The sequence below is a fragment of the Passer domesticus genome, chromosome 17 (assembly GCF_036417665.1).
Source record: "Passer domesticus isolate bPasDom1 chromosome 17, bPasDom1.hap1, whole genome shotgun sequence".
NCBI classification, from domain to species: Eukaryota; Metazoa; Chordata; class Aves; order Passeriformes; family Passeridae; genus Passer; species Passer domesticus.
Genome location: NC_087490.1, coordinates 12,148,258 through 12,175,560, shown reverse-complemented (window position 1 = coordinate 12,175,560; position 27,303 = coordinate 12,148,258). Strand labels below are relative to the sequence as shown.

At 47.5% G+C, this 27,303-nt stretch overlaps 1 protein-coding gene across 8 annotated transcripts in view; it reads left to right on the top strand.

Moving 5' to 3' along the window:
• Positions 1 to 27,303, top strand: part of NCOR2 (nuclear receptor corepressor 2) — a 226,578-nt gene that overhangs the window by 27,813 nt on the left and 171,462 nt on the right. Inside the window, exon 1 of one of the 8 annotated variants that reach the window (XM_064392855.1) lies at positions 22,386 to 22,496. The exons of the other annotated variants lie outside the window; for them this stretch is intronic. The gene's annotated coding sequence lies outside the window, so the exon portion shown is untranslated. Of the gene's footprint in view, positions 1 to 22,385; positions 22,497 to 27,303 lie in introns of those variants that run through there. 8 annotated transcript variants of the gene reach the window in all.

The following is a 27,303-nucleotide window of genomic DNA, read 5'->3' as shown; positions in this document are numbered from 1 at the left end:
AGAACTGTACATGTGCTTATGTTGGCTAGGAGTGATGCTCTTGGAGAAAGAAAATTAATGTTTAAGACGTTGAACCTCCGGTGTGGAGCTAATCATCATATTTCTGCATTTGCAGTATGTTTTCTGGCTTTCATTTATCATGGTGAAGTTTAGTTGAGCACAGCTCTCTTGCTGGTCTTCCAGTCCTCTGCCTGAGGCACATATGCTTCCATTAATTTTCTGCTATTATCCACTCGGGTGTCCTGTGTGATCCAACATGCTTAATTTCATTCTACTGAGCACCAGCTCTTCCGATCTGAAGTTAGCAGTGTGATTTGCAAGCACCATAAGGAAATGAATCTTTCTTTTCTGGAGATAACTGCTTCCTGAATTTCTGTTCTATTTGTAATGCACTAATAACCTCCATCCACCAAATCCTGCTCAACTGTTTGTGTCCCCTGGGTTTCTGTTGGGCTGGAGTGTTCCTTGTTGTGTTGTTGTTGCACACAGAGCCTGCTGAGGACCCTTTGTGCTTGGTGCTGTTCCAGCTCAAAGCTGCTCAGTGTACTGGACACGTTACAGGCTCCTCAAGGAGCAGTGTTGTGCAGAGCTGCAGCAAATGCTTGAAGATGTGGGTGTCAGAGGCCTTTGGAAAGGGGAAAGTTACTACATCTCCATAGGCTGGGCACACAAATCCAGGGCACATGGGCTGGTGGTGAGTGTGGTGTAAAGCTCTGATGTAGAACAGAGGTGATGGTATAAAAGCTGATTTTAAGCAGGCTGAGTTTCAGAGGTGGCCAGCCTACAAAGCATGACCAAGGGCAGAGTCTCTTTGGGAGCAGGTAGGCAGACAGGAGGGCAGAGAGAAGGCTGTGCCGTGGATTTGCTTGATGTTTTTAAAACGTGGCTTCAAAGATGCAGTGCTTTGGGTGTCTTTGTTCCTGGGTGAAAGGGCTGGGCTGCCCCGTGGCTCTGACACCCCGAGGTCCTCTGCAGCATCCTGTCATCTGCTCTGGTCCTCAGATAACTGTGTGCAGAAGTGTCTCTGCTTCTGATGCATCACTTCTGTGGGGCTGAAGTCGTTCATAGCCTGGATTTCTGAGCTGGAAATGCCTGATGATCAGGCCCTGGAGCTGGACAAAAAAATGCAGGAAACTTGTGGACTGAGCAAATACCTCTCATAGCAGACTGTTTGCACAGAGAAGTGAAGTTTAGAAGCAAAAGCAAACATGCACTGGCTAAGGGAGAGGGCGAGGCAGGGGAAGAACACTGAGACACGTTTCTCTGTCTGCAGGTTCATTTCTCACTTGGTTGCTCAAGGATTTAACGCTGACGATCCAGAACTTGACAAGGCAATGTTTTGGAATATACTTGTTAAACCCCTCAGCCAGTGCAAGGCATTGAAAGCCAAACAGTTTGTGAGACCTTCTGCCTGTGCAGGCTGATGTAGATTTGTGTGAGCTGGGGGGCTCTGCTTCCCTTGGGAATCAAATTCTGCCTGTGATGGGTGAGCAGGGAGGTACCTGTGTTTTCACATCACCTTGGGAGCAGCAGGGAAGTGTGGCCAAGCTCTTGCTCTTTGTGCTCAGGCAGTTGTGCTGCTCAGGGTTGTGTACAAGATGCCTAAGGGGGATTCTCTGTGTCCCAGAATCAAGTAGGAGTGGGCCTGTGGAGGAAGGAAGAGCAGTGAGATTTTCTTTTACAGCTCCCTTTACAGTGCCCATGTCTTTGAAATGCTTATGTGGATTCTCTCTGGGTGGTGCCAACCAACAGAACAACAGGCAGAAACAGATGCACAGGAAGTTCCACCTAAATGTGAGGAAATAATTTCTTTACTGTGTGAGTAACCACATGCTGGAGCAGGTTGCCCAGAGAGGTTGTGGAATCTCAATGGAGGTATTCAGGAACTGTGTGGATGCAATCCTGTCCCATGGTCTTCAGGATCACCCTGCTTGAACGGGGAGGTTGGACCAGATGATTTGCTCTGGTCCCTTGACCGGTTCTGTGGTTCATAGACCATGGGGGTCTGCAAGGCAGCAGGAGGTGTAGGGATGTTTAGTGATGGACCAGAATATTTTATTAGCTAATGTTGTTCTATAATTTAATTAAAAGCATCTTAGAATATCTAGGCAGCTGGAGAAGTATGTCTTTGCCTCCCCTCAAGCCTACTGCTGATAAGTGTGTTAATCCATTTGCATTTGTTCTGTAAAGGCATGTTTCTATCAGGTTTTCAGGAAAGTCTCTTTCCTTTTAAATGGAAAAAAGATAAGGCAAGGCACTTGAGTCCTTTGTGGGTAGAGCCTATAATCCTCCACATGAGGGAAGTTCTGTTTGAGGCTTTGTCTAGCATTTCAGTGGTACAGTATGTTGCTGACTATTCTCAGCCTGCTTTGCATAGGTAATTAATTTGTCCCCTGCAGTCATTTCTCTGTAGTGATAATGCGGTAAATGCCAAACTGAGGTGGTTATGTGTGAGTACATGTAAAAGAACTAGTCATGGTGTAAATGACTGAGATGATGAGATGGGTGTGTAGGAAATGCCGTGCATTGAGCATTAGCAACAGACTGCACTGTTTTCACCAGGTAATGCAAATAGCTCAGGCTCTGAACAATTCATAGTCTGAGCCCTGATAACAGTGAGTACAAAGAGTGCAGGGCACACCTGGAAAATCTTTTTTATGGGTGCTTTCCGTGTAGCCCTTGCACTGGCAAAGGTTTTTTTGCTGTTCTTTTTTTTTTTTTAACAGATAGAGAAGTTGAGGTTTGGAGACCTTAAGTGACATGTTCCAGGAAGATGTTATCAGAGCTGAGATTAGCCGTGGGGTGTTTTGTGGCTTTCCATCTTGTGCTGCTGAACATCCTGCAGAGAGAGCTTAGGTTAGACACCCTGAGACATGCCAGCTCCGAGCTCCCTTGGACTGCGTGGCAGGGTGCACAAATCCAGATTTGCCTTTTTCCTTCGTGGGGCAGAAGGGGCTGGTTGCCAGCAAAGAGAGCAGAGCTGGAGGTGCATTAAAGAGGAGGCCCTGTATGCAAAGGGCACTGTATGTAATTGGGCTGAGCTGTGTGTCAGCTGTTTCCTGCTGTGTGGCATTTGATCTGCAGCACAGATCGAGTCCTGGTGACGTTGCCCATTGAAGCTTGTGCTGTTGCTGTTTCAAGGGAAGCCTGTATTACTTATTCATGTGGTTTTCAGAAGTTGTCCCGCAAGAATATGTTTGAGGGTCATCTTGTTTTTGTTTTTCCTTCTTCAAATGCTTTCCATTTATTAGACATCCTCCTTGTCAGTCATTTCTTCAGGAGCAAACATTTCTGACGTTCTTGGTAGTTTCTGTTTAAAGGAAAAAAGTTGAAAATCAGCAGAGGCTTCTGTTGTGCGTGCATTTATTTCTTCGCGTGCAGGGTCTTTCAGTGCTCAATTCTAAACGGTTGAATTATTAAACTTGAAAAGCATCTGCTCTTTAGAAAGCATTCACATGTCTTGTAAACATGATGGATAAGGCAGAGCCTAATGCAATTGACAGAGCTTTGTTCATGTTTGGAATATGGGTTTATGTGAACTGTTATTTTAAAGCTGTGGGGTTTGTGCTTTACTGCTGGGGTAGCTGGGACTGATCTTGTGAAGTCAGCTCCCTTCTGCAGGACTGAGCATGCTGTGTGGAGCTGGGTTTTCCCAGACCAATGTGGTGGCAGCCCAGGGATGGCTCGTGGGTGGAAGTGAAAGGCTGGTCCAGGCTCATTTCACTTCAAAAAGTCAAAGATCCCCAGCCCAGGGATGTTTGCACAGGTGCTTTTTTGGATGCCACTCTCTTCCCCAAAGAAGCAGCAGCCACCCATCATGACCTTCAGGGAGACTTTGGGGACTGATGGATTTCCACTGAGGCATTCCCAGCTCCAGGGCTGGCTTTCCTGTATGCTTTTTCCTCAGAAACCTCTGGAACTCATTTTTTAAGCTCATGGGTGTGCAGAGTAATCAGTTCTGGCAGCAGCTGCCTGGACAGCCCAGGAGGCCTGTGCAGTCCTACCTGCAGTGTCTGAACCTCTGCTCCAAGGGACTTTTTCCCCTCCTCCCAGCCCACCCCGCTGTGAATAACTAACCAGTGCAGAACTGATGGTGGTTGGGAGGCCAAACTGGACTCGAAAACTTTCCCACATAAAACGCAGTGGCAGTGCCAGCAGAGATGAGGGTGAGAGGAGATGGCTCTGCTGTGCCAAAGCACTCTTTCATCTCTTTTCAGCTCTCCCTGTGAGGGGTCCTGGCTCACAGCACATAGATGCGTTGTGCAGATGTCTTGGCTGGGAAAGAAGTGGCCCCTTTTCCCTCCCAAGCAGAGCAGAGAGATATAAGAAAGCTATTGATCTGCCTCTAGCCCAAGTGAGCTGAGCCAGGCTCTGCAGTGCTTTATTGAGCTGGGTTAAGGCTTTGTTTCTTATGGAATTAAAACAAACAAAAAAAAAACCCCAACAACAACAAGCGAAAAGAAGTAAAGAAATAAAAGCTGAAAGGTGAGGGTTTTCTTTGTTGGTAAACAGATGCTGGGTGTTGTTTACCTGCTGGTTATTTCCCAAGCAGATGGGGGGAAGGAGCAGACACTGAACAAAGGCTGTGCTTTCTCATCCTGCTCTGGAGGGAAGCAGCCAGCCATGGGGTCTGCCAGGCCCGGGGCTGGCACTGCACAGCCAGAGCTGTCTCATGGCACAGGGTGGCAGGAGTCCAGTTGTTAATGGGCAGGTGCTTCTCCTGCTGGTGGGAATTGCAGTGGCCTTGTTAGCAGTGGTGAGAAGGATGCCAAGGAGAGGCTGGGATGGGAAGCTGAGCTCCGTTGTGGCCCATCCTGTTGGCCACTTGCCCTTGGTGGTGTGCAGGAGATCTGCCTGCCTGGGATTTGCAGCTCTATTTCACTTTTGCTGGAGAAAAAACAGATCAAGTGCTCTCTGGGGTTCTTAATCCAGTCTTTTTCCTGAGCACTAAATTCAGCCTTGAAGTCTTTCCCCTCTGGTAAGCAAGTATTTTTGAGGAAAAACGGATTTTGGAAGCAGTGTAATTTATTTCCCTGGTACTCTCCTGGAAAAGTCATCAGTCTTGGCTTTGCATTCCCTTTGCTGCTGTTGAGAAATGATGCCTTGGTGCCACGCTGCTGGCACTGCCCGTCTCAGCCTGGGCAGGTTGGTTAGCACAGGGAGCCATGGCTCTGCTGGTGCCAGCACGGATCAGGAGCACTCTGGATCTCGTTCAGCGTGGGGAGGTTGGCAGCTCTGCCAATAGGAGGAATTGGAATTGACACTCTGTGTCTGAATGTGTTAAAATTTAAATGTAATTGTAATTTAATTTACTTGTGTGGTGGGCTGTAAGCATCGGGTCCTACCAAATTCTTCTTTGATTTTGCAGGCTCGAGGCTCTGCTTGGTGCTCATGGTGCAGCTGGTTTTGCTGTACTCAGTGGAGCAAGAGGTTGGCCAGGAGTAGTGCCTACTGCTTGTCCGAACTGGCCTGCCAAACTCACATTGTCTTGTTCATTTTGGGGAAATAGGGTTGATTTGTGGTGCCATGTGAACTCTGTCTGAAATGTTCCCTGCTTGGTGCTTGTGCAGAAGTTGGTGTCACCTCCTCCTCCTCACTTTGCTTGCATGCAATGGAAGAAGTGCTCCTTGGATTTGGGAGGGGAAGGTGGCTTTTCTGGGTGCTTTCAGCTGCTACAGAGCCACAGTGATCTTTAATCCTAAGGTGCAAATTGCCATTGCAGCATTTTCCAGGGAAAAGCAGCCTTGAGAGGAAATGGAGCTATAAATGAGCCTGGCTGGGCTCCTGGCTGAGTGTTTTGAATCAGTTTGTGCTCTCCCTTTTGGCTACAGGCCAGGCTTTCAAAGGCAGCTTGGCAGAGCTGTGCTTCGTGCTCAGGTACCCCCTAACCCTCGCCTGCTGATGTTCTGATAAGCAAGTGTGTGCATGCTGTGTTGGGGCTGATCACATGTACACTGAGTCCTGCTTGCCAGTGCTGTGCTTTGAAGGCTGCAAGAGTGTGCTGGCATCATGCAGTTCACCCACAGATTCTGAGAATCTAACCTTGTAATTTTAGCAGCTGGCTCAGCGCTACCTCTGAGCAGATAGGCTGGTTAAAACAAATAAATAAATATACGGGCCTGTTTCCTGTGCCTGTCAATATTGGAATAATTTTAAATGGTGTGTTTTCTCCTGGTCGCTGACCTATAGTTTATTCCATTATCGACTGCTGGGTTACTGGCTCTTTGCATTCTGTGGTGAAGTGAACTGTGAGGCTGAAATCACTTGGCTGCGATGGTGTTGCTGGGCAGGAACTCGGCTCTGGCTGACTCAGATCGGGGTGAAAGTGTACCCTTTGGCAACTCAAATACTCATTTATCTCCACCTCCCCCCTAATAAACGGGTTAAACAACATAGTGCAGTATTGATCCTGCTTTCATCTGGCGGCCCTAGGCTGTAGCAGTTACCTTTGTGCCACATTCCTGCTGCTTTCCCGACAATGCCTTACATTTTCTGCAGAGCTCCCGCCCTCCCCTTGGTGACCTTCTCTTGCTTTGGCTGTGATGGGCTTTGCTGAGGACGCCTCCGGCGCCGCGGAGCGCGCACAGCACCGGCGTGGGCAGAGCTTGGCAGCCTCCCTTGGCACAGGCGTGCTCGGTTGGTGTGATGCTGTGAACACTGCAAAGTGGAGTTTTGTGGCTTGGTAACGTGCTTTTGTTCCTCAGGTTCCGCTCTAGGAATTGCTGGCCTTGGGTAGGGTCCTAGAATGACCACACAGTTCTTCTGGGGTGTTACAGATGGACTGAGGGCTGGGTGAAGGCTGTGCACCTCTGGTGTTTGTTGGTGCCATGGTTACTGGTGGATATGTGGTCCTAGAATGACCACGCAGTTCTTTTGGGGTGTTACAGATGGGCTGGGTGAAGGCTGTGCACCTTGGTCTTTGTGGTGCCACAGTTACTGGTGGATATGTGGTCCTAGAATGACCTCACAGTTCTTTTGGGGTGTTACAGACGGACCGAGGGCTGGGTGAAGGCTGTGCACCTCTGGTGTTTGTTGGTGCCATGGTTACTGGTGGATGTTCAGTGGTTGCTGCCACGTTGTCCTGGTTTTAGGACAGTCATGGACCTTTACTGATGCAGTGGCTGAAAACTCTGATTAAGACTCCTGGAATGGCCGGTATTGCTGCTCTTAGCAAGGCACTTCCTTCTGAGAAGTGCCTGAAGCTTCTGACTGTTGCTGGGGATTTGAGCACTGCCCCATGAGAGCCCCCAGACTGCCTTGTCCGTGCCTCCTGTGTTGTGTAAAGGCTCTGCAGCCTTGGGTGCAGGCTGTGCTAACACCCAGTGACCCACCATCCCTTTCCACACCGACAGCCTGGGGCAGGTTACGCAGCCCTGGGGAGCTCCAGCCTCTGTGCAGAGCTGCACGTGTTTATTTACAGGGGAGGAGGGTGATTCACCCTCCTTCCCTGTTGGTTTGTGTGAACATTCACTCTGAGCCTGCACGTCCTGCCTGGGACTGCCTTAGGCTCTCTGGGTTTTTTGGCTGCTGTAGAAAAGTAGCTTTAGTACACAAATACTCAGAAATGCTGTTCTGTATGATCCCTTCATATTTCAGGTCTTATGAGGACTTGATCTTTGTTGGTGACTGCTTTGCGTGTCTTGCTTGTGGGCTGTGGGGGTGTTAGAAAGGCCTGTTTGTGTGCTGCTCAGCTTCCCACCAGATGCATCCATCATCTTCAAAAGAAGCAAGGGAGAAAGATGGCTTATAATTTTTTTTTTTTTTTAAGCCATTGGAATTTGGCATAGAAATAAACAGGTGTTCTGGCATGGGAGCAGAGGAGTGTTTGTCTCTGAGCTCCTGTCTCTTGTCACGTGAGGATCTTCAGGGAGTCTCTATCAAAGAGCTGATTTTAGTAATGATGTAATTTTTTTTTTTTCAGCTAAGGGGTTGATGAATAACTGGATTCCTGGTGTCTCTGGCAGGGTAGGCTGGTGCAGGAGGTAAATGTCTCTGGAGTGCAGCCCAAAAGTTGCCTTGGGTAGAATGAAACTTTCAAAGTAAATAACGTCACTGCAACCTCTGGCCTTATGAGGCAAATATTTGGGACTGTGAGTCCCAGCGTTATGTGCTGTGTTTGAACAAGGTCACGTCTGCTGTTCCTGGTAGACAATGCTGGGAGTAACCCTTGAACCTCTGAGGAGCCCAGGTCTTTTAGAGACTTGATTTTGGCACTTGGCCCGCGAGATGAAACGTGCACCAACATTTTGTGTGCAGTTTTCCCCACAGTCTGTTGTCTTCCCTTTGGGGTTTGACTTCTAGGTCTTCTAAGTCTGGCCATGTTGGTCGCTTGATGTGGAGAAATCCAGATGGATGGTTGGAAAAGCTTTCCAATGCCAGTGCCCTCTTGCCCGAGCCCTGCCAGGGGTGTGTGCACAAGAGAGGCTGGGCCTCGGGAAGGCGAAGACAGCAAACTCTGATCAGTGTTAACTTTGTTCCTTGGCTTCCAGGCAGTGCCAGTTTCAAGATAAGGCAAACACTGCAGTGACCTTATCCAGGGACCTCACTGACGTCAGCCTGTGCCTGTCCCTTAACCTCGCTGGACTTTGGGTCAGGTTTCTTTGAAGGCTGGACATTGAAAGCAAAGAGCCAAAGGCTAGCTGGGGTCACCCCAGTCTTTGCTGGGGTAACTGGAGCAAAGGCAAGGGGCAGGCTTGGGAGGGTCAGCCCACATGTGATCGCAGGCAGAGGGCTTTCCCATGGCCTTCTGTCTTGAGTTCTTAGGCCAAACATCTCTTACAGACCTGCTGCTGGACCTCTGGACACGCATCTCCTTTAAATGTTTGTTTGTGTGTGTGTCCTTGGGGCACTTTGAAAATCTCTGGAGATGCCTGAAAGGATTGAGGCACCCAATTGTCTATGCACAGGATCATCATGACATGCTTGGTTTTATTTTGTCCTTAAAAAAACCCAGGCTCTGAGCAGATGGAAACATTAGCATGAGCACTGTGTGGCTTTGTGTTTTAATGCTGTCTCCCAGAGCAGCGAGAGATGCATTACAAAGTTCTTGCTTTAAAAGGACCTCAAATGGCAGCAGCCAAGCTGGGGCAGCCCTGGAGAGGACTTGTAAGGCATTTTTTGGGTCCTTGTGGAGTGCTGTGTGACTCAGGGGTTGCCTGTGACACTCTGTGACTCCTAAGTCCAGGTGCAAGCCTAGGTTGGTAAGTTTTACGTGAATGACATCAGCTGGGCAGGAAATGTTCCTGCTTGGCTTTAGAGCTCTACATAGCAAACAAAGGAACAGAAATAACAAACATTGGGTTTACTTAGGAGAAGTGTGACTTTGCTTTTCATTGTTAGCCACAGCAACTTTCACACAGTGTGATCTTGTGAGCCACAGCCTCTCTGCCTGCAGGCACACTGGTGGAGGTCTACTCAAGTTGCCTGCTGTGTTCATCATGTGGATACCTGAAGTGTTTTGGTACCTTACTGGTTCTTCTGCTGCTCCTTTCCTCCCCCATGGGTGTGCTGCTTGCTCAAGGCATTTTGGCACCAGGGAGAAGGCAGAAGTAGCATTTAAAACATAAAGGATTCCAGATGTGAGCATGTCTTGGACACTGCTAGTGGAGGAAAAATGCATAATCCACACAGTTGTTCACATTATTGTTGTGGCCACATGGTTTGTGTGATAAATAGCCCAGATAAAGCTGATTGTTTTTGTAGGTTAGTTTCCTCTCTCCTTTTTTTAAACTGTAAATTGAAATCCACAGTCTGGGAGCCTGCAACTGTATACCTGTTAGCTGCATTCCCTGCTGCAGTGTCAACTTGATGGCTGAGGCTTCACATTCTTAAATGTCAGCGATTAGGTGTTAGAAGTTCCCTTCTTCCTGCTGGGGGAGGTTGGAGGAGGCCCCTGAGAACTGTTTGCCGTAGGAAATGAGAATTGCCAGGATCCTGTATTTCAGTGGAGTCCATGTGATCCCTTCCCCTTGTGGGGACTGAAATAATGCTGATATTGCCACTTCAGCCTTGCCAGATAGCAAAGCCTGGTCCTGCTTCTGATGCAATGATTTGCCCCTGCCACCACTCTACAAGGACATGGCAGCAGAGATGGCTTTGGGACTGGCAATCTCTTTCCCCACTGATGGGAACTGTAATGCTTACACTTCCCCTAACACTGCAAATCATTTTGCAACTTTATTTTCACAAAGAACAGGCAAATGGTCCATGCTGCACTTGCGTGCTAATGAAACCAAATACCAGATTGCCTTGGTGAGAGGTTTCATTTTGATCTTCTTGAAGACAAGATCAGAGGGGGGTTGTGAGCTAGCTAGTCTCATTTTTATGGGAGGTAGCTGGAAAACTCATCACTTCTGATGCTGGTTCTTCTTGAAGGTTTTGTAGTGACTGAGGTGTTACTGCTGTTGAGTATGTGTTGGTTTCATGACAGAATTGTTGATCTTTGTAGAGGTGATTTTAGTCCTTTTGTTTACCAGGTAACCTCAAAATAAAAAACATTACCAATGGGTCTGTATCTTTTCTATTGAGGTAACAGATTCCAAAATGCCAGGTGAGGATTTGTCTGCACTCTTCTAAACTTCTGGTGCTTCATACAGGGCTTGTGCATTGATTGGAGCAAATTGCACTGAACTCCTGAGTTCTTAAATTATTTTTGGGTCTGGAGTTGATTTGAAGAGTGAGAAATGGATGTCACAAGTGTCTTGAAGACACTGCCTGAGGTCATGATGCTCGTTGCAGGCTGTGCAGGCGCTGTGGTGAGCAGCACCTCCCTGCTAACAGGGCTGTTGCACAAGGAATGGATGGCTGTCCTGTGGTGTTCCTGCCTTTGTGCTGCTCTCCAGCTTTTTGTTCACAATATTTTTTAAAATAGATGGTCAGAATTCTCAGAGCAGTTTGATTTAAAGAAGAAATGTTGAGTTAAGGGAATTAAAAAAACCCCAATCCAAACACAGCAGAGGATTGCTTAATTTGAGGCTGGTGTCTGTACCATGTCACACTCTCTTACTCCTGTCAGTCAGGGATTTTTGAAATGTGTATGAATTTCCTGAGACAGACCTTGCAGTCTAAGGCTGAGCTATCTTCCCACATACTTCAGGCTGTGTCAGGAATCTGCTTGAGGTGCTGTTGCCTCTTTTCCATTTCACAGCCACGCTGCTGCATCCCTTCTGATCAGGCAGGGAATTGAGGTTTTGGACTCAGTCCTCAGAGGAGACTCCTGAAGTTGCCTGGGAAAATTCTGCTGTGTCTGAGCAGCTGGCAAGGGCAGGCAGAGCTGCCAGACGAGGAGGGATGTGACTGTCTGAAGATGCACACACTGGGGAGCTGGATCCTCCATCCCTGGCTGTGATTTGGAGTGAAAGGTTTGGCTCCAGGCTGCTGACCTCCCTGGCCCAGCTGTGTGGCACGAGCAGTTGCTTGCGTGAGACCTTTCCTGATTTCTGTCCTGACCCAATGTGTCGTGCTCTGGAGAGGTTTTATAAAGGTGCTCTTGGGTGGTGAGTGAAGTGCTCTGATATACATTCCCCCAAGCCCCATGGAGTATTGTTTTTCTGTACTTCTTAGGTGAAAAAGAAGAATCTGGCAGCTGTGTAGGAGGCTGTTGCTTTGACTGGTGTACACAAGCATTAAAAATGATAAATCTGGGGATTTTACCTGGGATTTTTTGTCTATTTTTTTTAACTCCTTGGGCTCTTCTAGACTTCTTTGCATGCAGGTAGAAAAATAAAACCTTAGGCATGGTCAGTGCCTTTGTCCCAGGAGAAATGCTGAGTATCAGGGGATGGGCTTAGGGCTATAGCGTTTCCAATTGTGGCTTGGGGCTACAGCATTCCCAAATGTGTCCTCTTGTGCATTTCCCACTGCATGGGGCCTGGAGCAGTTATCTGGAACAGTAGTAATGTAAATTGAATGAGCAGTCCAGTTAAATAAGTAATGAAGTTAGCAGGGTGCCTAATTAAATTAAATTCAAAATTATGTATGGATGATGCCTTTCTAATAATTGCTGTAGGTTTGTCATTGAGGAACTCCACAGTGCCCTCTTGGCTGAAGCTTCCCCTTTCCCAGGTGAATGTTGGTACCACTGAGGGATGTGTTTTACACTTCAGTTGGCTTTGGCTCCTGCCTGATGCTCTTGTGACCATTGCAGTGCTGCTTTTTTCTGTTTTGCTGTGATGTGTGGAGGGAGTTTGGGTGGTAACAGTCTCTGCTGCTTACATGATGGCTTTTTACATTCCTGCAGAGGGTTTCTGGTTTGCTCCTAGACCAGCCTTAGTGCTGTTTCCTTGGTCCCTGTGCCCCACTGATCTCCTTGGTGGGACTGTTCCCTGTCCTTCCCATCCCTGGCAAGTTGTTCCTGTTTCCACAAAGCAGGATGGCACGTCTGGTAACTCTGGGCACAATGATTTAGCCCATTTCTTTATTTGAAAATAATCTCTTCATTTCCATCCTCCTGGGCTTCTTTCAAACAGCAACGCTTTGAAAGTGTGTGTCAGTTTGGGAATAAACATTAAGCTGAGGCAGAAGAACAGTTCTGAAGTGAGGAAAAGCTGCTGAAATTGAAGACACTTGAGAAAATGCAGCCATCAGAGCCACCAAAGGGAATTCTCTCCAGACAGCACGTTGAGGGCAGTCTCTGCCTGTCCTGGGCACAGTCAGGCACTCAGAGCGTTTTGAAGATGGGTTGTCAAGGCAGAGCTGGCTCTGGCTGGCAATTACTGACCTTTGAGGTAATGTGTCCTTAATAGAAGGATGTGAGTACATCAGAGGAAGAATTGTCATTGTCATTATCGTCTTTTCACCTCCTTTTGAGAAGGGCAGGTCTATTAAAGGGCCTCTGCTCCAGCAGAACTGGTCCTGCCCCTCCAGGAGATGACTCCTGGCTTTTCTGAAGAGGTGTGGGGAGGAGGGACAGCCAAATGACCAGAGCTCTGTGGCTGCTTTTTGAATTTCCCCCCTGCCCCACTGTTCATTTTGCTCCAGGATTTGTGTGCTAAGCCCCAGATGGTGTTTTCAGTGCAGTAGCCAAGCTTGCCAGGGGCTGTGCTCCTGGGGACCCACAGCTGGCAGTGTTTTGGGCAGGGAGACTGTTCTGCACGAAGCAATAAATGCTCTGCAGGAGACGCCTGGGACAGCAGCTACAGGTGATGAACGACAGAAGATTTTTAAAGCATGTTCAGGGCAGTCTGATTCCTCCTTGTTGGTGGTTTCCCTGGAAAAACCTCCTTGTGATGAACAGGAGGATTGTGCCACCACTTTTTCTCCAGGAATGGCGAGTGATTCCCCTGTGCTGCTTCATCATAGAATCTGGAGGTCTTTTGCAAACCTTCAATTAATCCTTGATTGGCCTTGGCACCTCCGTGCCCAGCGCTCCTGTGACAGAGCAACAAGATTGGAGACCCTGGTGACCCCCCATCTCCCACGTGGGAGTAGAAGGGTCTTGGCTGGAGTCCTTTTGAAGGCAGAGGAGTTTGGTAAACCACAGGGTGTAGTGAGGGATAGAGCAGAGTGATTTGCATGGGTGCAGTGACCTGAGCAGGGCTCTGCACATTTCATGCGCAGTTGCGTTAAAGGGATGCTGATCATTTTCAGCATGACCTGCTAATTATCAGAGCAGATGAAAGCCTTTTTTTTCCCCCCTCTTTAAATCCTCCTCCCCCTACATGCTCTCTTCTTCTCCCTGCTCCTTCCCCAAGCCCTTATCTAAGCTAATCAACATGACACAAACAGCCAAAAAAGCAGTATTCTTACAGCAGCTATTAACTAGAAAGGAGACAGCGGGTGTCTGGAGCCCCTCGGGAGGGACTCGCCTGGTGTAACCCACTGCTTTTTACAGCCAGAGTGAGAGCTGCAGAGTCAGAGCAGAAAAGCTCTAAGCTTCTTTCTTTTGAGGTCCTAATAAGCAGTGACCTGTATGCTATGATGCAGATTTTTTAGAATACCCAAATGTGGAATTTTAGTGGTGATTAGTGGCTTCCCAAATACCTGATACATCCCTGATTAAACATAAATTTATATCAATAGCTGTATTTTTTTGGGGTAAGTTTTCAGAAGTTTGAGACATCGCTGTGTCCTTCAAGGAGAGTCCTTCCATCCCAAATGTTTGTTTATTGTTGATAAAGCGTCCCTCAGCAGCAGAACACACAGCTAGAGGAGAGTTATGTTAATCTGCTGAAGTAGTTTCTGTGATTGCATCAAGCTGGACACAAGTTTGTTTTCCCCCATATTTCGAGCATTTGTTTTATCTGGAGCTGTGGGAGGGATTTTCCATTGTCCTCTGCTCTGTGCTAGATGAATACTTAAAAGTTGTGCTTGTGGTGATAAGGGAGCAGGCTGAGACAGAGGACAGACGTGTCGTAGGAATTTCAGCTGCGGTGGTACGCTGGAGGGAGGCTGAGCAAAGGGACACCATGTTTAAATAGTGTGTCCTGAATTGCTTTAATTTGGTTCTTATTTTGTAAGCCGTTGGCTGGGTTTTCTGTCCTTTCAGAAATCAGCAGCTTCTTATGAAATATGGAGCTGTTTAAAAACAGACAGCAGCTGCTCCATCCTTGCGTCAGCACGGACTCGGCAGAAGGAAGGGGAATGGTAGACGGTTGTTTAGCTGTGATATTCTTCCCTTCATTGCTGTTGTCATATTGTGTTAACAGAAGGTCTGATCAAATATACACCAGGAAAGTAAGACTTAATGTTTCTTTGTTCTCCTGGAATGGTGTTGGGAGGGGAGTGGGGGAATGTTTGAATGAGACTTTTATTTATGTGGTTCAGATAGCTCAGCGTTGCCTGTGTCGGTAGAGATGTTGTTCTGCTCTTATTTCTTAGGCTGCTTGCTGTATTTTTAGCTGGGAAAAGTCTTTACTTTGTTTGTACAAAACCTCTGCTATGTGGTATGGAAACTTTGGGGGGGTGGTGGTGTAAGTGTTTAACAGGGAGAGTATGATCTATTCACACTGACTTCCTAACTTGTTTTAAACTCTCCTCTAGAAAAAAAAAATCTCAGCCAGATTCTTTAAAAAATAAAATGAAAAATGAGGAACATTGTTGCACAAGAACTGGAAAGAACCCAAATAGTTTGCTTACTGTTAAAATTGCGACATGACTGGAAACATTTGGTAAAGAAAAATTAATTGCGTGGTGTATTTGTGGTTTCCTGTTGAATCTCAATTTCTAGAGGAGGTTGAAAATCCCATGGATGTTTCCTCAGATTACTAGATAGCATTATACCTTGTGTGCATGATGAAAGACCTTCAGTAAAACGTGCCAGATATCCATGGCTTGCTATAAAAAGTCTCTCCCATCTGGAACATGACTGTTTTCTCCTTTTTAGTAGGATGATTTGAGCAGAGATAAGCACACAGTGAGATTTAGCCTGGTCCAATCTTACCAATATAAGTTTCCTTGCAGTCTGGGAGTCACCTGGAAAAGGATGCTCAGCCTTTTAATAAGCTTTGAAGCCATGAGCAGGGATGGCTGGTAAGGGAGGAGGAGAGGACCCAGCAGTTGTCATTCAGCAGAGGATGGGCTTGAACGTGGTTGAAGATCTGTTCTGGGTCATCTCGCATCACTCCTGGGGAATGATCCTGTGCATGCTGAGCTGCAGAGCCAGAGCTTGGGGGAATCAGATGGGAGGACTGCCAGGACCTTGGAGTCCCCTTTAGCTGCCCTGTGAGAGGCCCCACCATGGCCAGTCACAAAGCCCCTTCCATGCAGAGCTGGAGCACCTGGTTGTGAATGTGCTCACACCTAGGAGAGGGGCTGGGTGGACAAGCAGGGTGGTGAATGCTGGGGCAGATTGCTGAAGAACATGGTGGCTTCCCCTGCCTGGAGGCTTGGGGAGTGTCTGAGAGCTGCTGGGTGAAACCCTGGGCTGGAGACATCTGGCCAGGGGTCAGATCAGAGCATCACATTGGCCCACAGCCCCTGCTCTGCCTCCTCGTTTGATCACACAGAAGATGTTTGTGTATGCAGGAGCATAACTCATGATGACACAGGGCTTAAGGTTGTGAAATCTTTGAGGCTCTTCTGGGTATTCCTGTGGGAAGGGAAGAGTTATCCCTCAGATAATTTCCATGGGGAAATAGTTAATCTCATAAACACCAGAGGTTGTTTTCTAAAGCGAAGGCAGGGCTGTGGGGGAGCGTGGTTAACCATGTAGAGTGAAGACAGGCTGAAGCTCATAAAGGAAAAATGTATGTAGGAGTTTATAGATGTACATGCGTGTATTAGAACTTCAATTTGAGATCACTGACTGAGATTAGAATGAGCTGCTGTGGAGCTAAACCACTTACAGAGAGCTGAGAGCAACTTTTTGAGATGGATGGTGGCCCCACAGCTTGATGACTGAGAACATGCACAGTTGTTTAAAATCTGCTTCTTTAAAGTGTTGGGTTTTTTGGCGTAGTTAGAAATAATGCAAAACTTATTTTAGGATTAATGCTCATCCAACTTCCTGAGAATTCCTATCCAGTTTTGAATGTCTGTGTTCACTCTTGGGCTGTTGGGAGTTAAATTTTCCTCTTGACTCAGTTGTGGAAACAGTCTTCATTTATCGTTTCCCAGTTTAGCTCCCGTATTAAAATTATAACAAGGCTGGGATTTATTTTTGTCTTGTGTACGTTTATCTCCTGTGTATCCTTGTGTCTATTATTAGAGTCCTGCTCCATTGCTAAATGGATTGGCCGAGTTCTTGGGGACAAAATATTGAAGCATATGACTAGACTGCAATACCCCTCAGCCACTCGGCTCTGCAGCATTCATAGTGCCTGGGTTTACCCAGCTTGTCACAGCTTATTTTAAATGCTGAGGATGCAGTGGGCAGAACCAGCAGATAGGAGATCTTAAATGGCATATCAGTTTGTGAGTGAAAGGAGGGAGGAGGTGGACGTGGAGGGGAAGCTCCCACTGAGAATAAACAGATAACAGTGGTGTGTGTTTGGGAAGCAGCTGAGTTGCATGGCCTGGGTACAGCCCCCCTTGTTTAGATTTTATTTGGAATTTTTTTTTTCTTTTTCTTTTTTTTTCTTCTTGATAGGATATTTCTGTTTCAGACTGAAAATCAGGAAATGTCGAATCCTCTGGAAGAGGACTGGTGTGGTGGTTGGCTGGCTATGAACTCACCCTTTCCTGAGTTAAAAAACAAGCTTTACATAGGTTCCAGCCGTGTTTCAAAGCCCCTGTGACTTCTGCCAGTTGGTGGCTGAACACTAGTCCTCCAGTTTCTCCCTGACTTCTTGGCTTGCACAGGAGTGATCAGTGTTTCCACTGATCTTTCCTTCTGGTTCCACATCCAGTCTGAGCTAGCTGGTTCTTTTTGTCTTTGAGGAGTTTGCTGTGTTTTATAACTCTGTTGTTGAGTATCTTCATAATTTCTTGCTTTGCTTTCAGGATCTGTTTCTCCATGTGGCCTCTTACATGTCTGCAGGTCTCTCCCAAGTTAGAGGAAGATGCTCAGGGCTCTGCCCACTGTATTGTTACACCTTTCAGAGGTGTAGTTTTCAATGCTTTTAAATTATCTTTTTAATTGCATAGGCAGTGCCTTTGGCAAGGACATGGTAAAAAACTCACAGAAACAGAGAAGACTCTTACTGGAGTATAGCACGGCTTGGGATCAGATTCTTGGTTTGGTTTTTATTCCCTTCCACTTTGTTTCACTAAAAGATGTGGTGAGCTCCTTCCCTACTCTGATTTGTTGGATTTTTTTTCCTTTCCCTGCCGTTTGTGGTGTATACTCTGCTACTGGACTTCTTGATCCAGTTGGAGAGGCATTGCCTAGCAATGCCAGCTTTTGCACAGATCCTTGAATGAGCAGTCTTTTTCCACCTCCTCCCTTCTTTGTGTTCCTCATCCAACATCCTTTGGTTCCTACGTACGTGCCACATGCTTCCTTTGTTTTGCCTGTGTTAACAGAATTTTCTGACGTTGGAGCTTGTTCCGAAGGATGTGGCTTGGCCCTTGCAGAGCTTTTTCTGTGCTGCAGGCTCTGGTGGAGGCAGGTGTGCCCAGGGTGCAGTTGTACCTGGGGTGGGTGTGTTTTTTGGAGGCTCTGCCTTGTGGAGCAGAGGGATGGTTTAGCCCTGGCCATGCAGCTGTGGGTGTAGGAGACCTGGAGCTGCAGGGTAGGATCAGCACACAGGACTGAGTTGCCTGAAGGATTTTTTTACTGTGGCCATAGAATTGCTTGGCAGGTGGAGGAGAGTTGATCAAACAAACCTGCTTCCACCAATTGTCCAGCTTTTGTATTTCTTTTGGGGATTTTTTTTTTTTTTTTTAATTTCATGGACTTTAAAGCATGCGTGATTGAACAGTTTAATTAACTGTGGGAACTGCTGGAGAGAACTTACTGGGATTTTCTGCAAACCTTGCTGCCCTTTTCATGTTTTTGGCTCAGCAGAGTTGCTGTGAGCAGGCAGGCAGGAGTGCCCGAGGATGTGGCCCAGGTAAGATGTTATCACCTGAGCAGAGATCAAAGTGCCTGTGCACTTGACTCTGGTGTGTAGGCTGGCTGTTTGATGGTGGGAACCAGTCCCTGATCTGGTACCCCCACCTGGGCAGGGTGCTCGTGGAGCCTCACCTTGGGCACATTGCTGATCTTTGGGTCATCTGCTCTTCCCCCTGACACCTCAGACTGTGTCAGAGGCTGTGAAAGTGCTTACAGGAGGAATATCAGCAGTGGGGTTAAAGTTGTAAGAGCTTAATGGAAACCTGGAGGTTTGTCATGTCCTGCCAGCAAGTTTTCCAAGGTTGCTAACAGGTGATATTTCAGCTTGTAATCCTGCTCTCCCTGCAGTGAATGCGTGAAGAGAGGATCCCCATGACTGTGCAGAGGCTGGCATTCAGCCCAAGTTCTTCTCCTGGTCTTGTCAGGAAGGTCACCATGTCTGGGCCCCTTGGCGTGGCTGAACATGTGTTTTCCAGGCCATGGGAACCACCTGAGGGCTGGTACAGGAGCTGGAAGTGGCTGCAAGTGGCTCCTTCTCCAGGGAGAGAAGTGAAGACCCACCTTGGAATAATGGAGGTTATAACAACAAGGTTCTGGCTTGTGTTTCCAGCTTTATTAGCAGTGATCAGAATTGATTTTCTAATGTATTTTTCTTGTGCTCCCAGTGATTTTTCTGTGGTCAAATCTGCCTTCTTGTTTTGTCCCTGTGCATGAGTGGATTGTATTTGGAGCTGGCTTTCAGGCTGCAGAGTCTGCTTCATCCTGACACCCAGCACTGAACATGCCCTGGCCGTGCAGTCTGTCCAGGGGCTGTACAAGCATGCACCTAATTGGTCTGGAATTGTTAAAGGTCAAGGATATCATTGCAGAAGGTTCATTTTAAAAAAACCAAACAAAACAACAACATTCTGTAAGAGATGCTGGTGGTTATTTCCTTTAAATCCTGAGATTTGGGGTTTGAGGGGAAAAATTATTAAATGATGTCTTAAAGCTGAATAAAGAAGTCGGTATTGAATGTTCTAATGTCTTACAGATGCTGTGGGGTTTTGGGGTTTTATTTTAAATGTAACAATGGGAGTTAGAGTGGCTCCAGCACCATAAAGAATAGTCTGTTTAATTAAGGGTTTAAGCTGGAAGAGTGTGTCTAGTGTGATGCCATGTTAAAGTTTCAGCAGGGTTTTGTAGTTGTTATTCCTCATCTTGCATCATCCATCCCTGTGTCTGGGGTCATGGTGGGGCTGGGTGTTCTTTACCCAGAGAACAGAGGTTGGTCTGTGGAACAGCAGGAAGGCTTCTCCAGATGTTTTAGCCCTGCCTTCACTATTTTCTCTTTCTTGTGACTCCTGATGCCCACCCTAAGGTGCTGTTTTTGCATGCACATGGTGTGTTTCACACAGGAGGAAATACCAGCTTTGGTTTCCCTAATAGCTTGGGGTTTTTCTTCAGGCTGGGGAGAGGCTGTTTTGTAGTCATGTTCTTAGATGTCATCTTGGTACCAGCAAACTGGGATGGAGGTTTTGGGGGAAGGGGCAGGAGACTGGGATCAAGTGCAGCCTGCTCAGGAAGGCATCCTGAGGCACACTGAGGTTTCACTGGGAGAGAGGAGCATGACATAGAGCTGTGTCTGTGCAGTCAGCAGAGCAGGGATAAGTCCCACCCTTGTGGAAGTTCTTAGGGTTCTCTGTGACTCATTCACCTGTAACCTACTGGGGGGAAACCCAGAAAATTTACCATTAAAAAGAGCCTAAATTATTATTATTCTCTATTATTCTATTCTATTATTCTCTATTATTATTATTATTATTCTCTATTATTCTAGAAAACACAAGTGTTCCAGTCATGTGACAGAGTCCTCATTAGCAAAAACAACATTAAGAGGTTTAAGGTTGGCACCTCTTGACTTGAGCCCATTCTGAGCTCATGAGATTCAGGTAGATGCTCCACCACAGGTCTGGTTTTCTTCCCCCTCGTGTGTGGCTCTGCTTGGCTTTCTGGTAGCATAACGTGTATTTAATTATCAGCAGCAACAGCTGCTGCTCTTGGCCATCTTGCACACTTTGGTATAGGAACCAGCATCTGCCAGGGTGTGCTGCATCCTGGTTTGTGCTGAGATGATTGCTTGACTTTTTTCTTTTTTTTGTACTGTGGGAATTAGGCTCTTCTGTGGCATTAAAAACTGTAGCCTTGGATCAAAGGCTGAGCAGCTGTGAGCCTGACATGTACCAAGGAACCTTTATGGTTTGCATTTAGTCTCTCCTGGTATGTTTATTCCCATAAAATAATTAATTGAACTAGAGCTCCAAGCAGTGTTATCACCTCTACACATTAGAAAATCATAATCATGCTCTGCAACTTAATGAGATTTAGAAAGAAATGTTCTTTTTTTGTTTGCCTTCTGGTTTTGAGTGTTAAAGACTCCCAGGGGTCGTGCATTCAGTTCTTTCCTGGAGACCACGGGGGCAGTGGGCTGCTGTGTGCAGAGGCCTGGCCATGGAGAGCCACCAGTGCAGAGCAGGAGCCTTTGGGTTTCCCGGCGTTCTTGCCAGAAATGGAGCTGGATTGTGAACACTAGCAACACTGTTTTGAGAACAGAGCATTGAGAATGGAGCTAACTGTGTTTTTTGTGGTGGCCTTGGCTCTGCCGTTCTTCAGTTTTCCCTTTAATTTCTATTGTTTTCTTTGCTTATTTGCTAACTTGCAAAATTCAGCAAATTGCAGAGGATCTCCCAGCCCTTGGGGTGAGTTTTCCTCAGGCTGCAGCAAGCCAGCACACGGCAGTGGCACTCACTGAGCTCATGCTCAGAGGTGTAAATGCAGCTGGGATCTGCTGGCCCTTGGGTGGTCAGGGTGTGTGCCAGGGTGTGGAGATGGTGGGGTCATCCTGGACAGAGTGTGTCAGGATAAATATTAACTTCACACGAGGTGTGTGTGTTAGCTGCTCATTTCAGTAGGATTTGGTTGAAACACAATCATGAGGCTCCTTAGCTTCATCAGTCTTCCCACACCACTGACACTAATGATGGTTTGAGTGTCTGCTCCTCTTCTGTTTGAGTTTTGCTGCTGTTTCTCAGTCTTGCTGGGACGTGTTACTGCTTCTAATTCATTCAGCTTCAGAACAAGCCCCAGCTCTATGGGCAGGTTGCCCTGCATGCCACAGGGGCACAGGGCATCTCCAGTGCAGCTGCTTCTCCAGGGCATCCCTGCAATGCTATCCCAAAAGGACACATGACTTCTCCCAGCATTTGATGAGGGAGGATTTGTGAAGCATCTTGCTTCCCTGCAGCTCTGCTTATCACGCCCAGAGCCCCACCAGCCTGCTCACAGCTCACCCGGGAGGACAGTGACAGAGCCACATGCACAAAGTGTTATTTTGTGGTCTGTTTTCTCTCAGGCCAGGCAAGCTGGAGGAGAACCTCGCGTGCAGCTCGCTGGAGGCAGCGAGCAGAGCAAATGTACCTGCTGAGTAACAGACTGAAATAACCCCAGAAGAGCCCAGATGGGGTTGTGGCACTTACTGCAGATGCTGTGTCTGTGACAAATCAACAAATCCAGTAGATGGGAAACGGTTCCTGCGTGCTGTCCCTGGGAGGAGGAGCATCCCTGCTCCCCTGCCCCGTGACCCTGGACCATCTGGGCAATTCCTGCTGGTGGTGCAGGAAGGAAACAGTTAAAGGAGGAGAGGTTGTCAAGTTGGGTTAGCCATCAGATAGCTAATATTTTAGAGGTTTTTCAGAGCTAAGCTATAAAAAGGCCGTAGCAGTATTTCAACTCGCCCATTGTCTGCTGGAAGCCAGCCAGCGTTGCCATGCCGACGAGGAATTATTACTTGCTGCCAGAGCTGGAGGAAAAGCTCATACTTTTGGCTTCAAAACAGGAGGGGTGGACTTATGTAATCCACTGTGTTTATAGGCTGAGACTGGCAGGAGCATTGAGAAATAATTACAGGCTTTCCATTTCATTTCCAGATTGGTTTTAAGGCTGTGTGGCCTCGCTTTATTTATTTATTTTGAACTTAAGAGAGTGGCTGCTAAAGATGCAGGAGGTGATGTGGGGATGCTGCTAGGTAAGTACCCCCCACTTCCCTCCCTCGGCTGGCTGGGAGGCTTTTGTTTTGGTGGCGTTTTGTGTGGAGAACTAAACTAGGCCACAGCAGAAAGAAGTTGCTTTGAAAAACTGGGACTTGGCCCGGCGACACAGAAACAGCATTCAGTGCTGGAGGCTGAGCACACGCTCCCGCGCCTGCCCGGCTGCTCGCCGGTGGAGGTGAAGTGCAAGGTTTTGTGAGCCCCTGCTGCTTTCTGAGGTGATTTTTTTCCCCCCTCCAGCCCTCCTTGGTAGGGAGCGTGTAATTTTAGGGAGAGGGTAGCAGCTAGGGAAGAGGAGAGAAAAAGTTTGGAAGTGTTTTTTTCCCGGACGCTTTGGTCTCACGCGTCGGCTGGAGAGGGGATTTGTCAGTGGGATCAAAGCAGTTTTGCTGATGTTTCGTGTGTTTGAGAGGTGAATTGCAAAGTTTAGCCTGTATTTAATGTGGGTTTGTTCGTCCCAGGAGCAGTCAGCAGATGATGCTGTAATTTGGGTTTGCCTGGAAAGCGGCACTCAGTGTGTTTTGACTTGGGTCAGGCCGGTGGGAGTTTGCAGCTGCTGTTCTGGTGCTGGCTGTGGCACACAGGGAGTTGCTGCTGGAGAACTCTCCAGAACTTTGAGAACGGGTGGTTCTGGGGGAGACACTTCTGCTGGGGTGGGGGTTCCAGGAGATATGGTGAGATGGGGCTTTAGCTGGGCTGGAAAGAGGCAGCAGGGACAGGGATGCTGCGGTGGGATGGGAGGGCTGTGCTGGGACAGTCAGAGCTGGGCTGAGCTGTGCTGCTGCTCATCCTGCTCAGTTCTCCTCCAGTAAAGGAGAATCTTGCAGCTGTGACTTTCTAAATCTCTTTAACATTGGGTGTAAAGCTCCACAGAGTGAACTAAGCCCATTTTTGGAGGGGATGAAGAAGAATGCTGTGATATGCTGCAAACTTGCTGTGGAGGTTACAAAGGTGTGTAGAATCTGCAGTGTGCTGTGATTTTTTTTTTTTTTAAGTTTTCTTTCATTGCACAGCATCCTACTAAGGAGTTACCTTCTCAGTCCATGCTAATCTGCCTTCCTGCCCGTGTTGTGTGGTGTGTACAGGTGAAATATCCCATCTGCTGTGCCACGCTGCTCTTGAGAGTGGTCTCCAGTGTTGACCAGCACGTGTGACTCAGATCTTGCACTTCTTAGGGCAGCTGCAGTCCCATATGAACATATTTGGGCTCTGCCTTAAAACACAGGGGTGCCTCAGTGGAGTGATGTACACAACAGCTTGTTGAATGCACGCTGCAGAAATAAGCTGCTTTTTCCACAGTTTCCCGCAGTTATGGGCAAAAACTTGGGAGAGTGATGACACGCTTTCCCTGGGGAAATGTCCCTTGAAACAGCAGGTTTGCCTGCTGTTATCAGAGACGCTTGGGTGTGTTACACAAAATAATTCAATCATTTAATGATCCATAATACTGCTCTCACTCCTGCCACAGATGCTGTTGGATTCAATGCAAGTTGGATTTGTTACTGCAGGGGTTTTTGGGTTTTTTTTTTCTTTCTCTGGGATTCATGCCAAGATGAACTGTATGTTCTGTTCATAAGAGCTATGAGTAATGTATGTGTGAATCTATAACATAAGTAATACGAGTATATAAAATGTGTGAGTGTGCAGGATCTGTGTGTCCTGTGTCTGCAGAGCACCGCACACATGCTCCGTGTGCGTTCTGAAACGGGGTGTGATACATGTCTGGGCAGAATTAATGACATGCCTTGGAGTTACTGCTCGCTGCAGAGCCCTGTCTGATGGCCTCATCACAGAGAGCTGAGCTGAAATCCCAGTCACAGCTACGGTTTGGCTGCTTAATTGCCCTTTTGGAGGAGTTACAAATTAGAGCGAGCTGGAAGTCCCTCCCTGTGCCTTAACGGAAGCCAGCCTTAAGGGAGAGGGGAGGGATGCTTGCACTGTAGCCTGATGTGCTCTCTGGGGTTGGTGGGTCATTGGGGTGTCTGGGGGTGCCTGAGGGTTTGTTCCTTGGAGCAGGGGGTGCTGGGGGTCCCAGTCTGCATCACCCCAGGTGGGTGCTGCTCCAGGAGCTGCTGTACGAGTGATGCACACCAAGGCAGGCCTGCTGCTTTTAGTAGGATTTTTTTTTCCAGATGAATAAAATGGGCTTTCACTCATAAATTATTTTTCTTATGTGAAAAATGAGAAGGTGGCAAGTAGCCAATTTCCCCGCCTCCCTCTTCCCAGCTCCGATGAGGTCATTGCCTCTTAAAGTTTATACCACGCACTGTGAGACATGGCTGGAGGAGCAAGAAGGCAACAAATGACTCTCTCGGAGCGGGTGGGAGTGATGGCTGCCCATCCCTGAAATGTTAGTCAGCCGTAAGTGATACCTGGGCAGGCACACTGGGGAGGGGGCCTGGTCCAGATCGCTGGGAAAACCTTTTAGGATCAGATCCGTGTGGGAGGGGAGTGCCCTGGTCACTTCCCAGTCCCTGCTGTGCTCCAGGTGCGGGGCAGGATCTGGGGTGCTTTGGGTGCAGCTCCACGGGGTGGTCGTGCTGTTTGGTGGGCTGCCAGGTGGAAGGAGACTGGGCATGTGCTTTGGTGAAATGGGATCAGCAGCAGTGCTGGCATTCCTTGTCTGAGCTTGTTCTTGTGTCCATTTACTTTTCCTCGGGAATTTCCTCGGCGCTGTTTTTGCAGTGGGGTTGTGAAAGTTCATGACCCAATGAAGGATCTCTCCTAGACCTTTGTGTCCCTGCCTGAGTGGCTGCCTGGAGAAGCTGTTTTTCTTTTCCCTTGAACTCCATGCTGAGCTGTGTGTGGATTCCTGAGCTATTGTTTTCTCCTTGTCTGTCCCCCCCCCCCGCCATCCCATGGTGGAAGTGATATGGAAACAGGACTGCTCAGACCAGGAGGTTTTCCCTGGGGCTCTCCCACACACTGAGCCCAGGAGGGTGGATTTGGAGAGCTGTACCCTCCTCCCCACAGCCCCCACTGGGGTACTTGGGGACAGTGGTTTGCATTGCCTATGGTTTTTAGGTGCAGCATTGGCCTGAAACCACTATTGCTATACTACCATAATTGATTATTGAAATGTCAGGGCTTATTTACTGCCTGGTGTCTTTGCTGTGGCTCTGATTTTTGCCTGGAGTTGGCTGTACATTCTGGGGTGGGCAGGAGAGGACTCGGTGTGTCTCTTATTGTTTCACAGCCCTGTCATTGCTCTGTGGAGGTGTGATGGGCTGAAGAAGTACAGGTGGAAATTAGTGAGGGAGGAGTCCTACAGAGCACTGTGCTTTTAGTCACAAACTTAATAAAACCCAGCCTGTATTAAAATTGCTCTTCCATTGCAGCTTTTCTGTTCCCTGGAGATCAGTGAAGCGTCCTGTTACTTCCAGCTGCTCTTGTGCTGCTGCACCCCAGCAATGTCCTCTGTTCACCAATTCTTTGTCTTTTCACTTCTCCTTAGCAGCCTCATGGATTTTTTTTTTCTCTGTCGACACAATACAATCACTCCTTGTTAGCCTATCTTGCTCTTTCCTCTTTCAAGGAAGGGAAGGAGCAGGGGAACCAGATCTGATAATTCCAGTGAGTAGAACTGTTCCCCTGAGCCCTTTATAAAGAAATAAAAAGGCTCTCCTTCTCTCTGCTTCTCTTTGAGTACAAGCACTTTACCCTCTTGGATTCCCTGCAGGCTCCTCATACTGCTAAAATTGAAACATCAAGATGTCTGAGGCAGCAGGAATTACCATCAGTGTTTTGACACCTGGAGGTACAATTTCTATTAGCTTTTATATAAAAACAACACCAGTTTTGCCAACAGAGTTCTTGTTAAATAATGCATGAAGACCCCACTCCTGACAGTAGGTATTTTTCTTTCACTTCCCTGGACTCTTGGGTTATGGCTTAATTTTTGTGACCACTGGGGAAAACGATATGCACTCTCACACATGGAAATATGTATGTGGACACACACGTGCTTAACTCCCAGGCAGAGAGTCAATTACCCCATTTGCTAATTAATGTGGGGAGATAGGGGAAAGCAATTTGAGGTTGGTCTGCTGAGCAGGCTTGGGTCATTGTTTTATTTTTTGGGAGCAGCAGAACACAATTCCATGTTTTGATGGCAGATAAGAGTGTTTCTGTGTGATCTGAGAGGGTGTGCCTGCTCCCCGACAGGGATGAGCACGAGGGTCATCAGGAACAGAAATGGGAAACTTGTGGTTTTGCCTGGATGATGCTTGGCATGGAGCATATGCTATGTGCTCCCTTTTTGGGGGAAATGAAGTGCAACAGAAGGGCACAGCATGTGGATGTGACTGCTAATAGTGAGAATCAAAGTACAGTTTTGACATTTCTAACCTAATAAGTGGCGCTGCGTGCGAGAGCCTGCTTATTTTCCTTTTTCACCATGAGATGCTTTGACAGAGGAGTAAAGTCCCATTTTGACATTTCTGTCATTTTAACTAAAGAGAGAGATTACAGTAAATTGGATTAAGTGAAAATCTTCTTCAGATGTTTGTGGTTTGGGCTGATTTATGGATAGATGTCATTTGAACGTCATTCTGCATTTTTTAAGCATCTGCTTGATGGTTGCTTTAATGCTGTTTCTGCAAATAGTCCACGCAGAGGAGGGAAGGCTGAGCAAGCAGCAGCACCCCGTGACAGAGCTAATGCTGGTGTGTGGCATGGGGACAGCAAAACAGTGTCCTTCTCACGCTCCTGGACTCACAGTGCCAGACTCCGTAATGGGTGCTTGCTTCTCATTTGAGTTCCTGCTATTAAACTTCGTTATCTTCT